Genomic DNA, 16,220 nt, shown 5'->3' with positions numbered 1-16,220 from the left:
GGTATAGGGTTATAACGTAATACGTTATATAGTGTAACGTTATAACGTATTACGTTATATGGTATAACGTTATATGGTATAACGTTATGACGTATTACGTTATATGGTATAACGTTATAACGTATTACGTTATATGGTATAACGTTATATGGTATAACGTTATAACGTATTACGTTATATGGTACAACGTTATAACGTATTACGTTATATGGTATAACGTTATATGGTATAACGTTATAACGTATTACGTTAAATGGTATAACGTTATATGGTATAACGTTATGACGTATTACGTTATATGGTATAACGTTATAACGTATTACGTTATATGGTATAACGTTATATGGTTATAAACGTTATAACATATTACGTTATATGGAATAACGTTATAACGTATTACGTTATATGGTATAACGTTATATGGTATAACGTTATAACGTATTACGTTATATGGTATAACGTTATATGGTATAACGTTATAACGTATTACGTTATATGGTATAACGTTATAACGTAATACGTTATATGGTATAACGTTATATGGTATAACGTTATATGGTATAACGTTATAACATATTACGTTATATGGAATAACGTTATAACGTATTACGTTATATGGTATAACGTTATATGGTATAACGTTATAACGTATTACGTTATATGGTATAACGTTATAACGTATTACGTTATATGGTATAACGTTATATGGTATAACGTTATAACGTAATACGTTATATGGTATAACGTTATAACGTAATACGTTATATGGTACAACGTCATAACATATTACGTTATATGGTATAACGTTATAACGTATTACGTTATATGGTATAACGTTATAACGTAATACGTTATATGGTATAACGTTATATGGTATAACGTTATAACATATTACGTTATATGGAATAACGTTATAACGTATTACGTTATATGGTATAACGTTATATGGTATAACGTTATAACATATTACGTTATATGGTATAACGTTATAACGTATTACGTTATATGGTATAATGTTATAACGTAATACGTTATATAGTATAACCTTATATGGTATAACGATATAACGTATTACGTTATATGGTACAACGTTATAACGTATTACGTTATATGGTACAACGTTATAACGTATTACGTTATATGGTATAACGTTATATGGTATAACGTTATAACGTATTACGTTATATGGTATAACGTTATATGGTATAACGATATAACATATTACGTTATATGGTATAACGTTATAACGTAATACGTTATATGGTACAACGTCATAACGTATTACGTTATATGGTATAACGTTATATGGTATAACGTTATAACATATTACGTTATATGGTATAACGTTATAACGTATTACGTTATATGGTATAATGTTATAACGTAATACGTTATATAGTATAACCTTATATGGTATAACGATATAACGTATTACGTTATATGGTACAACGTTATAACGTATTACGTTATATGGTACAACGTTATAACGTATTACGTTATATGGTATAACGTTATATGGTATAACGTTATAACGTATTACGTTATATGGTATAACGTTATATGGTATAACGATATAACATATTACGTTATATGGTACAACGTTATAACGTATTACGTTATATGGTACAACGTTATAACGTATTACGTTATATGGTATAACGTTATATGGTATAACGTTATAACATATTACGTTATATGGTATAACGTTATAACGTATTACGTTATATGGTATAATGTTATAACGTAATACGTTATATAGTATAACCTTATATGGTATAACGATATAACGTATTACGTTATATGGTACAACGTTATAACGTATTACGTTATATGGTACAACGTTATAACGTATTACGTTATATGGTATAACGTTATATGGTATAACGTTATAACGTATTACGTTATATGGTATAACGTTATATGGTATAACGATATAACATATTACGTTATATGGTATAACGTTATAACGTATTACGTTATATGGTATAACGTTATAACGTATTACGTTATATGGTATAACGTTATAACGTAATACGTTATATAGTATAACGTTATATGGTATAACGTTATAACGTATTACGTTATGTAGTACAACGTTATATGGTATATCGTTATAACGTATTACGTTATATGGTATAACGTTATAACGTATTACGTTATATGGTATAACGTTATATGGTATAGGGTTATAACGTAATACGTTATATAGTGTAACGTTATAACGTATTACGTTATATGGTATAACGTTATATGGTATAACGTTATGACGTATTACGTTATATGGTATAACGTTATAACGTATTACGTTATATGGTATAACGTTATATGGTATAACGTTATAACGTATTACGTTATATGGTACAACGTTATAACGTATTACGTTATATGGTATAACGTTATATGGTATAACGTTATAACGTATTACGTTAAATGGTATAACGTTATATGGTATAACGCTATGACGTATTACGTTATATGGTATAACGTTATAACGTATTACGTTATATGGTATAACGTTATATGGTTATAAACGTTATAACATATTACGTTATATGGAATAACGTTATAACGTATTACGTTATATGGTATAACGTTATATGGTATAACGTTATAACGTATTACGTTATATGGTATAACGTTATATGGTATAACGTTATAACGTATTACGTTATATGGTATAACGTTATAACGTAATACGTTATATGGTATAACGTTATATGGTATAACGTTATATGGTATAACGTTATAACATATTACGTTATATGGAATAACGTTATAACGTATTACGTTATATGGTATAACGTTATATGGTATAACGTTATAACGTATTACGTTATATGGTATAACGTTATAACGTATTACGTTATATGGTATAACGTTATATGGTATAACGTTATAACGTAATACGTTATATGGTATAACGTTATAACGTAATACGTTATATGGTACAACGTCATAACATATTACGTTATATGGTATAACGTTATAACGTATTACGTTATATGGTATAACGTTATAACGTAATACGTTATATGGTATAACGTTATATGGTATAACGTTATAACATATTACGTTATATGGAATAACGTTATAACGTATTACGTTATATGGTATAACGTTATATGGTATAACGTTATATGGTATAACGTTATAACGTATTACGTTATATGGTATAACGTTATAATGTATTACGTTATATGGTATAACGTTACATGGTATAACGTTATAACGTAATACGTTATATGGTATAACGTTATATGGTATAACGTTATAACGTATTACGTTACATGGTATAACGTTACAACGTAATACGTTATATGGTATAACGTTATATGGTATAACGTTATAACGTATTACGTTATATGGTATAACGTTATAACGTAATACGTTATATGGTACAACGTTATAACTTATTACGTTATATGGTATAACGTTATATTGTATAATGTTATAACGTAATACGTTATATAGTATAACGTTATATGGTATAACGTTATAACGTATTACGTTATATGGTATAACGTTATAACGTAATACGTTATATAGTATAACGTTATATGGTATAACGTTATAACGTATTACGTTATGTAGTACAACGTTATATGGTATATCGTTATAACGTATTACGTTATATGGTATAACGTTATAACGTATTACGTTATATGGTATAACGTTATATGGTATAGGGTTATAACGTAATACGTTATATAGTGTAACGTTATAACGTATTACGTTATATGGTATAACGTTATAACGTATTACGTTATATGGTATAACGTTATAACGTAATACGTTATGTGGTAATACGTTATATGGTATAACGTTAGAACGTATTACGTTATATGGTATAACGTTATAACGTATTACGTTATATGGTATAACGTTATAACGTATTACGTTATATGGTATAACGTTATAACGTAATACGTTATGTGGTAATACGTTATATGGTATAACGTTATAACGTATTACGTTATATGGTATAACGTTATAACGTATTACGTTATATGGTATAACGTTATAACGTAATACGTTATGTGGTACAACGTTATAACGTATTACGTTATATGGTACAACGTTATAACGTATTACGTTATATGGTATAACGTTATATGGTATAACGTTATAACGTATTACGTTATATGGTATAACGTTACATGGTATAACGATATAACATATTACTTTATATTGTATAACGTTATAACGTATTACGTTATATGGTATAACGTTATAACGTATTACGTTATATGGTATAATGTTATAACGTAATACGTTATATAGTATAACCTTATATGGTATAACGATATAACGTATTACGTTATATGGTACAACGTTATAACGTATTACGTTATATGGTACAACGTTATAACGTATTACGTTATATGGTATAACGTTATATGGTATAACGTTATAACGTATTACGTTATATGGTATAACGTTATATGGTATAACGATATAACATATTACGTTATATGGTATAACGTTATAACGTATTACGTTATATGGTATAACGTTATAACGTATTACGTTATATGGTATAACGTTATAACGTAATACGTTATATAGTATAACGTTATATGGTATAACGTTATAACGTATTACGTTATGTAGTACAACGTTATATGGTATATCGTTATAACGTATTACGTTATATGGTATAACGTTATAACGTATTACGTTATATGGTATAACGTTATATGGTATAGGGTTATAACGTAATACGTTATATAGTGTAACGTTATAACGTATTACGTTATATGGTATAACGTTATAACGTATTACGTTATATGGTATAACGTTATAACGTAATACGTTATGTGGTAATACGTTATATGGTATAACGTTAGAACGTATTACGTTATATGGTATAACGTTATAACGTATTACGTTATATGGTATAACGTTATAACGTATTACGTTATATGGTATAACGTTATAACGTATTACGTTATATGGTATAACGTTATAACGCAATACGTTATGTGGTAATACGTTATATGGTATAACGCTAGAACGTATTACGTTATATGGTATAACGTTATAACGTATTACGTTATATGGTATAACGTTATAACGTATTACGTTATATGGTACAACGTTATAACGTATTACGTTATATGGTATAACGTTATATGGTATAACGATATAACATATTACGTTATATGGTATAACGTTATAACGTATTACGTTATATGGTATAACGTTATAACGTATTACGTTATATGGTATAACGTTATAACGTAATACGTTATGTGGTACAACGTTATAACGTATTACGTTATATGGTACAACGTTATAACGTATTACGTTATATGGTATAACGTTATATGGTATAACGTTATAACGTATTACGTTATATGGTATAACGTTATATGGTATAACGATATAACATATTACGTTATATGGTATAACGTTATAACGTATTACGTTATATGGTATAACGTTATAACGTATTACGTTATATGGTATAACGTTATAACGTAATACGTTTTGTGGTAATACGTTATATGGTATAACGTTAGAACGTATTACGTTATATGGTATAACGTTATAACGTATTACGTTATATGGTATAACGTTATAACGTATTACGTTATATGGTATAACGTTATAACGTAATACGTTATGTGGTAATACGTTATATGGTATAACGTTATAACGTATTACGTTATATGGTATAACGTTATAACGTATTACGTTATATGGTATAACGTTATAACGTAATACGTTATGTGGTACAACGTTATAACGTATTACGTTATATGGTACAACGTTATAACGTATTACGTTATATGGTATAACGTTATATGGTATAACGTTATAACGTATTACGTTATATGGTATAACGTTACATGGTATAACGATATAACATATTACGTTATATGGTATAACGTTATAACGTCATACGTTATATGGTATAACGTTATAACGTATTACGTTATATGGTATAATGTTATAACGTAATACGTTATATAGTATAACCTTATATGGTAAAACGATATAACGTATTACGTTATATGGTACAACGTTATAACGTATTACGTTATATGGTACAACGTTATAACGTATTACGTTATATGGTACAACGTTATAACGTATTACGTTATATGGTATAACGTTATATGGTATAACGTTATAACGTATTACGTTATATGGTATAACGTTATATGGTATAACGATATAACATATTACGTTATATGGTATAACGTTATAACGTATTACGTTATATGGTATAACGTTATAACGTATTACGTTATATGGTATAACGTTATAACGTAATACGTTATGTGGTAATACGTTATATGGTATAACGTTATAACGTATTACGTTATATGGTATAACGTTATAACGTATTACGTTATATGGTATAACGTTATAACGTAATACGTTATGTGGTACAACGTTATAACGTATTACGTTATATGGTATAACGTTATATGGTATAACGATATAACATATTACGTTATATGGTATAACGTTATAACGTATTACGTTATATGGTATAACGTTATAACGTATTACGTTATATGGTATAACGTTATAACGTAATACGTTATGTGGTACAACGTTATAACGTATTACGTTATATGGTACAACGTTATAACGTATTACGTTATATGGTATAACGTTATATGGTATAACGTTATAACGTATTACGTTATATGGTATAACGTTATATGGTATAACGATATAACATATTACGTTATATGGTATAACGTTATAACGTATTACGTTATATGGTATAACGTTATAACGTATTACGTTATATGGTATAACGTTATAACGTAATACGTTTTGTGGTAATACGTTATATGGTATAACGTTAGAACGTATTACGTTATATGGTATAACGTTATAACGTATTACGTTATATGGTATAACGTTATAACGTATTACGTTATATGGTATAACGTTATAACGTAATACGTTATGTGGTAATACGTTATATGGTATAACGTTATAACGTATTACGTTATATGGTATAACGTTATAACGTATTACGTTATATGGTATAACGTTATAACGTAATACGTTATGTGGTACAACGTTATAACGTATTACGTTATATGGTACAACGTTATAACGTATTACGTTATATGGTATAACGTTATATGGTATAACGTTATAACGTATTACGTTATATGGTATAACGTTACATGGTATAACGATATAACATATTACGTTATATGGTATAACGTTATAACGTCATACGTTATATGGTATAACGTTATAACGTATTACGTTATATGGTATAATGTTATAACGTAATACGTTATATAGTATAACCTTATATGGTATAACGATATAACGTATTACGTTATATGGTACAACGTTATAACGTATTACGTTATATGGTACAACGTTATAACGTATTACGTTATATGGTATAACGTTATATGGTATAACGTTATAACGTATTACGTTATATGGTATAACGTTATATGGTATAACGATATAACATATTACGTTATATGGTATAACGTTATAACGTATTACGTTATATGGTATAACGTTATAACGTATTACGTTATATGGTATAACGTTATAACGTAATACGTTATATGCTATAACGTTATAACGTATTACGTTATATGGTATAACGTTATAAGGTATTACGTTATGTAGTACAAGGTTATAATGTATAACGTTATAACGTATTACGTTATATGGTATAACGTCATATGGTATAACGTTATATGGTATAACGTTATAACGTATTACGTTATATGGTATAACGTTATAACGTAATACGTTATATGGTATAACGTTATATGGTATATCGTTATAACGTATTACGTTATATGGTACAACGTTATAACGTATTACGTTATATGGTATAACGTTATATGGTATAACGTTATAACGTATTACGTTATATGGTATAACGTTATATGGTATAACGTTATAACGTATTACGTTATATGGTATAACGTTATAACGTAATACGTTATATGGTATAACGTTATATGGTATAACGTTATAACATATTACGTTATATGGAATAACGTTATAACGTATTACGTTATATGGTATAACGTTATATGGTATAACGTTATAACGTATTACGTTATATGGTATAACGTTATAACGTATTACGTTATATGGTATAACGTTATAAGGTATTACGTTATGTAGTACAAGGTAATAATGTATAACGTTATAACGTATTACGTTATATGGTATAACGTCATATGGTATAACGTTATATGGTATAACGTTATAACGTATTACGTTATATGGTATAACGTTATAACGTATTACGTTATATGGTATAACGTTATATGGTATAACGTTATAACGTATTACGTTATATGGTATAACGTTATAACGTAATACGTTATATGGTATAACGTTATATGGTATATCGTTATAACGTATTACGTTATATGGTATAACGTTATATGGTATAACGTTATAACGTATTACGTTATATGGTACAACGTTATAACGTATTACGTTATATGGTATAACGTTATAACGTAATACGTTATATGGTATAACGTTATATGGTATAACGTTATATGGTATAACGTTATAACGTATTACGTTATATGGTATAACGTTATAACGTATTACGTTATATGGTATAACGTTATAAGGTATTACGTTATGTAGTACAAGGTTATAATGTATAACGTTATAACGTATTACGTTATATGGTATAACGTCATATGGTATAACGTTATATGGTATAACGTTATAACGTATTACGTTATATGGTATAACGTTATATGGTATAACGATATAACATATTACGTTATATGGTATAACGTTATAACGTATTACGTTATATGGTATAACGTTATAACGTATTACGTTATATGGTATAACGTTATAACGTAATACGTTATATAGTATAACGTTATATGGTATAACGTTATAACGTATTACGTTATGTAGTACAACGTTATATGGTATATCGTTATAACGTATTACGTTATATGGTATAACGTTATAACGTATTACGTTATATGGTATAACGTTATATGGTATAGGGTTATAACGTAATACGTTATATAGTGTAACGTTATAACGTATTACGTTATATGGTATAACGTTATATGGTATAACGTTATGACGTATTACGTTATATGGTATAACGTTATAACGTATTACGTTATATGGTATAACGTTATATGGTATAACGTTATAACGTATTACGTTATATGGTACAACGTTATAACGTATTACGTTATATGGTATAACGTTATATGGTATAACGTTATAACGTATTACGTTAAATGGTATAACGTTATATGGTATAACGCTATGACGTATTACGTTATATGGTATAACGTTATAACGTATTACGTTATATGGTATAACGTTATATGGTTATAAACGTTATAACATATTACGTTATATGGAATAACGTTATAACGTATTACGTTATATGGTATAACGTTATATGGTATAACGTTATAACGTATTACGTTATATGGTATAACGTTATATGGTATAACGTTATAACGTATTACGTTATATGGTATAACGTTATAACGTAATACGTTATATGGTATAACGTTATATGGTATAACGTTATATGGTATAACGTTATAACATATTACGTTATATGGAATAACGTTATAACGTATTACGTTATATGGTATAACGTTATATGGTATAACGTTATAACGTATTACGTTATATGGTATAACGTTATAACGTATTACGTTATATGGTATAACGTTATATGGTATAACGTTATAACGTAATACGTTATATGGTATAACGTTATAACGTAATACGTTATATGGTACAACGTCATAACATATTACGTTATATGGTATAACGTTATAACGTATTACGTTATATGGTATAACGTTATAACGTAATACGTTATATGGTATAACGTTATATGGTATAACGTTATAACATATTACGTTATATGGAATAACGTTATAACGTATTACGTTATATGGTATAACGTTATATGGTATAACGTTATATGGTATAACGTTATAACGTATTACGTTATATGGTATAACGTTATAATGTATTACGTTATATGGTATAACGTTACATGGTATAACGTTATAACGTAATACGTTATATGGTATAACGTTATATGGTATAACGTTATAACGTATTACGTTACATGGTATAACGTTACAACGTAATACGTTATATGGTATAACGTTATATGGTATAACGTTATAACGTATTACGTTATATGGTATAACGTTATAACGTAATACGTTATATGGTACAACGTTATAACTTATTACGTTATATGGTATAACGTTATATTGTATAATGTTATAACGTAATACGTTATATAGTATAACGTTATATGGTATAACGTTATAACGTATTACGTTATATGGTATAACGTTATAACGTAATACGTTATATAGTATAACGTTATATGGTATAACGTTATAACGTATTACGTTATGTAGTACAACGTTATATGGTATATCGTTATAACGTATTACGTTATATGGTATAACGTTATAACGTATTACGTTATATGGTATAACGTTATATGGTATAGGGTTATAACGTAATACGTTATATAGTGTAACGTTATAACGTATTACGTTATATGGTATAACGTTATAACGTATTACGTTATATGGTATAACGTTATAACGTAATACGTTATGTGGTAATACGTTATATGGTATAACGTTAGAACGTATTACGTTATATGGTATAACGTTATAACGTATTACGTTATATGGTATAACGTTATAACGTATTACGTTATATGGTATAACGTTATAACGTAATACGTTATGTGGTAATACGTTATATGGTATAACGTTATAACGTAATACGTTATGTGGTACAACGTTATAACGTATTACGTTATATGGTACAACGTTATAACGTATTACGTTATATGGTATAACGTTATAACGTAATACGTTATGTGGTAATACGTTATATGGTATAACGTTAGAACGTATTACGTTATATGGTATAACGTTATAACGTATTACGTTATATGGTATAACGTTATAACGTATTACGTTATATGGTATAACGTTATAACGTATTACGTTATATGGTATAACGTTATAACGCAATACGTTATGTGGTAATACGTTATATGGTATAACGCTAGAACGTATTACGTTATATGGTATAACGTTATAACGTATTACGTTATATGGTATAACGTTATAACGTATTACGTTATATGGTACAACGTTATAACGTATTACGTTATATGGTATAACGTTATATGGTATAACGATATAACATATTACGTTATATGGTATAACGTTATAACGTATTACGTTATATGGTATAACGTTATAACGTATTACGTTATATGGTATAACGTTATAACGTAATACGTTATGTGGTACAACGTTATAACGTATTACGTTATATGGTACAACGTTATAACGTATTACGTTATATGGTATAACGTTATATGGTATAACGTTATAACGTATTACGTTATATGGTATAACGTTATATGGTATAACGATATAACATATTACGTTATATGGTATAACGTTATAACGTATTACGTTATATGGTATAACGTTATAACGTATTACGTTATATGGTATAACGTTATAACGTAATACGTTTTGTGGTAATACGTTATATGGTATAACGTTAGAACGTATTACGTTATATGGTATAACGTTATAACGTATTACGTTATATGGTATAACGTTATAACGTATTACGTTATATGGTATAACGTTATAACGTAATACGTTATGTGGTAATACGTTATATGGTATAACGTTATAACGTATTACGTTATATGGTATAACGTTATAACGTATTACGTTATATGGTATAACGTTATAACGTAATACGTTATGTGGTACAACGTTATAACGTATTACGTTATATGGTACAACGTTATAACGTATTACGTTATATGGTATAACGTTATATGGTATAACGTTATAACGTATTACGTTATATGGTATAACGTTACATGGTATAACGATATAACATATTACGTTATATGGTATAACGTTATAACGTCATACGTTATATGGTATAACGTTATAACGTATTACGTTATATGGTATAATGTTATAACGTAATACGTTATATAGTATAACCTTATATGGTATAACGATATAACGTATTACGTTATATGGTACAACGTTATAACGTATTACGTTATATGGTACAACGTTATAACGTATTACGTTATATGGTATAACGTTATATGGTATAACGTTATAACGTATTACGTTATATGGTATAACGTTATATGGTATAACGATATAACATATTACGTTATATGGTATAACGTTATAACGTATTACGTTATATGGTATAACGTTATAACGTATTACGTTATATGGTATAACGTTATAACGTAATACGTTATATGGTATAACGTTATAACGTATTACGTTATATGGTATAACGTTATAAGGTATTACGTTATGTAGTACAAGGTTATAATGTATAACGTTATAACGTATTACGTTATATGGTATAACGTCATATGGTATAACGTTATATGGTATAACGTTATAACGTATTACGTTATATGGTATAACGTTATAACGTAATACGTTATATGGTATAACGTTATATGGTATATCGTTATAACGTATTACGTTATATGGTACAACGTTATAACGTATTACGTTATATGGTATAACGTTATATGGTATAACGTTATAACGTATTACGTTATATGGTATAACGTTATATGGTATAACGTTATAACGTATTACGTTATATGGTATAACGTTATAACGTAATACGTTATATGGTATAACGTTATATGGTATAACGTTATAACATATTACGTTATATGGAATAACGTTATAACGTATTACGTTATATGGTATAACGTTATATGGTATAACGTTATAACGTATTACGTTATATGGTATAACGTTATAACGTATTACGTTATATGGTATAACGTTATAAGGTATTACGTTATGTAGTACAAGGTAATAATGTATAACGTTATAACGTATTACGTTATATGGTATAACGTCATATGGTATAACGTTATATGGTATAACGTTATAACGTATTACGTTATATGGTATAACGTTATAACGTATTACGTTATATGGTATAACGTTATATGGTATAACGTTATAACGTATTACGTTATATGGTATAACGTTATAACGTAATACGTTATATGGTATAACGTTATATGGTATATCGTTATAACGTATTACGTTATATGGTATAACGTTATATGGTATAACGTTATAACGTATTACGTTATATGGTACAACGTTATAACGTATTACGTTATATGGTATAACGTTATAACGTAATACGTTATATGGTATAACGTTATATGGTATAACGTTATATGGTATAACGTTATAACGTATTACGTTATATGGTATAACGTTATAACGTATTACGTTATATGGTATAACGTTATAAGGTATTACGTTATGTAGTACAAGGTTATAATGTATAACGTTATAACGTATTACGTTATATGGTATAACGTCATATGGTATAACGTTATATGGTATAACGTTATAACGTATTACGTTATATGGTATAACGTTATAACGTATTACGTTATATGGTATAACGTTATATGGTATAACGTTATAACGTATTACGTTATATGGTATAACGTTATAACGTAATACGTTATATGGTATAACGTTATATGGTATAACGTTATAACATATTACGTTATATGGAATAACGTTATAACGTATTACGTTATATGGTATAACGTTATATGGTATAACGTTATAACGTAATACGTTATATGGTATAACGTTATAACGTAATACGTTATATGGTACAACGTTATAACATATTACGTTATATGGTATAACGTTATAACGTATTACGTTATATGGTATAACGTTATATGGTATAACGTTATATGGTATAACGCTATAACGTATTACGTTATATGGTATAACGTTATAATGTATTACGTTATATGGTATAACGTTATATGGTATAACGTTATAACGTAATACGTTATATGGTATAACGTTATATGGTATAACGTTATAACGTATTACGTTACATGGTATAACGTTATAACGTAATACGTTATATGGTACAACGTTATAACATATTACGTTATATGGTATAACGTTATATGGTATAACATTATAACGTAATACATTATATAGTATAACGTTATATGGTATAACGTTATAACGTATTACGTTATATGGTATAACGTTATAACGTAATACGTTATATAGTATAACCTTATATGGTATAACGATATAACGTATTACGTTATATGGTATAACGTTATATGGTATAACGATATAACATATTACGTTATATGGTATAACGTTATAACGTATTACGTTATATGGTATAACGTTATAAGGTATTACGTTATGTAGTACAAGGTTATAATGTATAACGTTATAACGTATTACGTTATATGGTATAACGTTATATGGTATAACGTTATATGGTATAACGTTATAACGTATTACGTTATATGGTATAACGTTATATGGTATAACGTTATATGGTATAACGTTATAACGTATTACGTTATATGGTATAACGTTATATGGTATAACGTTTTGACGTATTACGTTATATGGTATAACGTTATAACGTATTACGTTATATGGTATAACGTTATATGGTATATCGTTATAACGTATTACGTTATATGGTATAACGTTATAACGTATTACGTTATATGGTATAACGTTATATGGTATAACGTTATAACATATTACGTTATATGGAATAACGTTATAACGTATTACGTTATATGGTATAACGTTATATGGTATAACGTTATAACGTATTACGTTATATGGTATAACGTTATATGGTATAACGTTATAACGTATTACGTTATATGGTATAACGTTATAACGTAATACGTTATATGGTATAACGTTATATGGTATAACGTTATAACGTCATACGTTATATGGTATAACGTTATAACGTATTACGTTATATGGTATAATGTTATAACGTAATACGTTATATAGTATAACCTTATATGGTATAACGATATAACGTATTACGTTATATGGTACAACGTTATAACGTATTACGTTATATGGTACAACGTTATAACGTATTACGTTATATGGTATAACGTTATATGGTATAACGTTATAACGTATTACGTTATATGGTATAACGTTATATGGTATAACGATATAACATATTACGTTATATGGTATAACGTTATAACGTATTACGTTATATGGTATAACGTTATAACGTATTACGTTATATGGTATAACGTTATAACGTAATACGTTATATGGTATAACGTTATAACGTATTACGTTATATGGTATAACGTTATAAGGTATTACGTTATGTAGTACAAGGTTATAATGTATAACGTTATAACGTATTACGTTATATGGTATAACGTCATATGGTATAACGTTATATGGTATAACGTTATAACGTAATACGTTATATAGTATAACGTTATACGGTATAAAGTTATAACGTATTACGTTATATAGTACAACGTTATATTGTTTAACGTTATAACGTAATAAATTATATGGTACAAAGTTATAACGTATTACGTTATATGGTATAACGTTATAACATATTACGTTATATGGTATAACGTTATAACGTATTACGTTATATGGTATAACGTTATATGGTATAACGTTATATGGTATAACGTTATAACGTATTACGTTATATGGTATAACGTTATATGGTATAACGTTATAACGTATTACGTTTTATGGTATAACGTTATAACGTATTTCGTTATACGGTATAACGTTATATGGTATAACGTTATAACGTATTACGTTATATGGTATAACGTTATAACGTATTACGTTATATGGTATAACGTTATAACGTAATACGTTATATAGTATAACCTTATATGGTATAACGATATAACGTATTACGTTATATGGTATAACGTTATATGGTATAACGATATAACATATTACGTTATATGGTATAACGTTATAACGTATTACGTTATATGGTATAACGTTATAAGGTATTACGTTATGTAGTACAAGGTTATAATGTATAACGTTATAACGTATTACGTTATATGGTATAACGTTATATGGTATAACGTTATATGGTATAACGTTATAACGTATTACGTTATATGGTATAACGTTATATGGTATAACGTTATATGGTATAACGTTATAACGTATTACGTTATATGGTATAACGTTATATGGTATAACGTTATAACGTATTACGTTATATGGTATAACGTTATAACGTATTACGTTATATGGTATAACGTTATATGGTATATCGTTATAACGTATTACGTTATA

This window comes from Bombus flavifrons, chromosome 1, assembly GCF_040668555.2.
Source record: "Bombus flavifrons isolate JBK064 chromosome 1, iyBomFlav1_principal, whole genome shotgun sequence".
Lineage (NCBI taxonomy): Eukaryota > Metazoa > Arthropoda > Insecta > Hymenoptera > Apidae > Bombus > Bombus flavifrons.
Note: the sequence above shows the minus strand (reverse complement) of the source record.